At 35.9% G+C, this 3,778-nt stretch overlaps 1 pseudogene; it reads right to left on the minus strand.

The window, feature by feature from the left end:
- Nucleotides 1-2,326: 2,326 nt before the first annotated feature.
- LOC145106997 (secreted RxLR effector protein 161 pseudogene) lies at nt 2,327-3,064 on the minus strand (annotated as a pseudogene).
- Nucleotides 3,065-3,778: the final 714 nt, after the last annotated feature.

A 3,778-nucleotide genomic window follows, 5' to 3' on the forward strand; every position in this document is an offset into this window, starting at 1 on the left:
AGATGGGATTGTTATCTTCTATGGAAGCACAACTAGCAAATGTTTATATCGCCCTGGATATCCTTCTTTTAAATGTTTTACTAACTTAGTCTATATTGTTTCAATATTGAAGTTTGGTGTTGTTTTGTTTTACTCCTTGATCAATTTGTTTGTGTGTTGCGTGTGATCACTGTCTATGAATATCCTCAAGATTCATTTTCAGATTCAGATTCAGAGTTTGATGAGGTCGATGAAGAGTCACAAAAGAATGTTGGTTTTGACATTTATAATTCCGAGAGAGTTTTTGTGAATGATATTTTCGTTTTACTTTGGTTTATATATGTATATACATGTAATGAATTTATTTATTGACAGTAAGCACGAAACGAGGATGAAGAAACAAGTCATCCGATAGAAGGTATTGTTTTGTTTTCTGTTAAAAGTCTTCATATATGTATGAATCCAAAACCTGATTTGAGAATTGACGAATATGCCCTTAAACCTTCGATAATGTTTTAGAAGCAACTCACGAAGTGTCAACAACAGCAAAAGAGTGTATGGACATTGTGAAAAATTTCCCGGGTTTTGAAGAAGGTTCATCGGGATATTTGGAAGCACTATATGTCTTTTTAAACAAGTCAGCTCGTGAGAACTTTATGATTCCAAAGGCTCACGAAACAAAGATGGAGTTTCTAAAGATGGTAATAGAGAGCAATAAGGGAATTCCTTTTGTTGGACAGTTATGAGGGAGTCTCAAAGAACAAATGAAACATGTTTCAAAAGTGTGTATAGTTTCTTGAGATCCTTTTTTTTTAACTTGTGACTTATTGAATGACTTTGATACTATATCAATCCTCATGTTGTCTGGTGTGAAGAAACACAAAACATGTTTGATCAATTCTGTAGTGGATAAAGAAGCAGATTTTCTGAAATATTTATATCGATGAAACTTTATTAATTATAAAAATATGGAATAAATGATGAGGATATATATCTCAGCAAATGTAAAATCCAAATTTGCAATGTCTTGAAGTTCTTTATATATCCAATTTTGTTGCAGTAACTTTAGGTATTTGATATACAAAACCAATGATCTCATATATCTGCATATTTTTCAAACAAGATTTTTGATAAATCCAAAAAAATGACGATTAATTTACATGATAACAAAAGAGTGTGATTTTAATTATCACCTTTTCAAGACCAGAGTGAGGTAAATAGACATGCCAAAAAACATATGCTATTGAAGATCTACGCATTCCATCATCACCAACACAAGCAAATTAGAAGTTGCTTTTAGTAGATTGACTAGATTAACGTTTTTTTAATTGAAAGCAAATTTATTATCTTATGGAAATATAGTGGTTTACCATGCCCTATGAGATGTGCCACATAGTCTTCTGCTTTCTTTGTGTAGTCTTTTTCCAAGGATAGATCAAGAATATGGACATCTTTAACAGCCTCTAAACGGTAAATTTTTCCTGGACTCCAAATGGAGAGTCTTGGTTTGACTTCTATAAGTCATTTGTAGTATGTAGATGGGGTGTTTTGGTAGATAAAATATTTATCACATGGGCTCCAGATAAGGACTTATGTATTATGTAGTATGTAAATCTTGGCCTTTAAAGATTACTGCCATATCTAAATGAAACACTATGAGAAATCGTTCTCCACAAACCTCAATACTCCATGATATCTAACCAAACTTTGATTTCTATCTAATTATCTGAATTTCATAGAATAGGAACTAAGTGTGTTCAAAACCGGATATCCGAAAATTCGGATAGTAGATTTTGGTATCCGAATCCGTATCCGAAATTCGGATATCCAAATTTTCGGATACGGATTCGGATATTAAATTGGATATCCGAAAATCATGGTTTGAAAAGATGAAGTTCATGCGATTGATGTTTTGTGTTTACTTGGCAAGGAAATTAACGCTGCCATTAACTTTGTAAAAAAAAGTAATAAACAAAAAACCGGAGAAGTATCGTATTTTCGGATTAATTCATCCTCAATGTGCCTTTATGCGATTGCCTTTATAAATGAGATATTTTCTTATTGCATATATTGAAGCTATTAATCTCTAGTGTATACTTTGCAAACAAACTAAAATCCTAATAACCAATTCAAATATATATAATAGGCAAATATTAAAGAGAATGAAAGTAAACAATCAACAGGAACCAAATAGGTTTCCTCACTTTTTATTATCTAATTCATTCCAATCGTTCAAAGATATATATACATCAATTTGAATTGTTAAAGATAAGCTAAATAAGAGGATAAGAACATGACAGCTAGATAAGAACATGACAGCTAACACGTTTATTTTCTTCACTCCCCCTCAAGATGGAAGGTGAAGATTACGAACACCCATCTTGCCAAGTAAAAAACGAAACCGGTCAGTGCCAAGAGGTTTGGTGAACATGTCTGCAAGTTGATCCTTGGTGCGTATCGCAACGGGCAAAATTTCTCCAGATTCTACGCGTTCACGAACAAAGAAGCAATCCATTTTAACATGTTTAGTACGTTCATGGAAAACGGGATTATTGGCAATATGACGAGTAGCTTGGTTATCACAATAAAGCTTTGTGGCCTCCTTCTTAGTAGCTTCCAAATCTGTGAGCAACCATCTAAGCCATAAAATTTCACTAACTGTAGCAGCCATGGACCGATATTCAGCTTCAGCTGAAGAGCGTGACACTACAGCTTGTTTCTTTGTTTTCCAAGAAATGGGAGCACCACCGAGCGTGATAAAGTAACCGGTTTTAGAACGCCGCGTGAAGGGACATCCCAGCCAATCGGAGTCGCAATATCCAGTCAGTGTTAAATTGCCACTAGCTGGAAGGAAAATACCTTGACCAGGTGTTGCCTTTAGATAGCATAAGACACAGAGAGTTGCATTCCAATGAGTAAGTCGAGGAGAAGAAACAAACTGGCTTAGTGTGTTGACCGCAAATGTGATGTCAGGTCGAGTAACCTGTAAATAAAGGAGCCGCCCAATGAGACGCCTATACTTATACTTACCTGGATCAGCCAAAGGAGACTCGTCCTCAGTGGTAAGACGAATGTTTTGCTCCATCGGAAAAGAGCTAGGTCGGCAACCTTCTAAACCGCTATCAGCAAGAATATATAAAGTATATTTTCTTTGACTAAGAACAACTCCGTCTGGTGTGCGGGCTACCTCAATACCAAGAAAATACTTTAACGGTCCCAAATCTTTGATACTAAAACGACTATCGAGAAAAGCCTTGACTTTTTCTATTTGTTGAGCATTATTACCCAAAAGTATGACATCGTCCACATAAATAAGGGCAGAAATATAGATGTCGTTTTTCTTAAAAACGAAAAGTGAATGATCAGCCCTTGAATGTTGGAATCCAATGTGAAGGAGAGCCTTGGTAAACTTGTTGTACCAGTTCCTCGAAGCTTGACGCAGGACATACAACGACTTTCTGAGGTGACATACCCTGGTATCTCATTCCTTTGCGAACCCTTGTGGTATCTTCATGTACACTTCTTCGTCTAAATCCCCGTGCAAAAACGCATTATTTACGTCAAGTTGGTGGATAGTGTAACGCTTCTGGACAGCAACGGCTAACACAGTTCTCACAGTGACAAACTTGGCTACTGGTGCGAATGTTTCATGAAAATCTATCCCTTCAACTTGGGTGAACCCTTTCGCAACTAGTCTTGCTTTGTGACGCTCGATTTCACCAGATGGCTTGTATTTGATTTTATAAACCCACTTTGAATCAATTGCCTTCTTTCCGGGAGGTAAATTTGTCAAGGTCCA

The sequence above is a fragment of the Lactuca virosa genome, chromosome 4 (genome assembly GCF_052849685.1).
Source record: "Lactuca virosa cultivar CGN04683 chromosome 4, Lactuca_virosa_CGN04683_v6, whole genome shotgun sequence".
Taxonomy (NCBI): domain Eukaryota; kingdom Viridiplantae; phylum Streptophyta; class Magnoliopsida; order Asterales; family Asteraceae; genus Lactuca; species Lactuca virosa.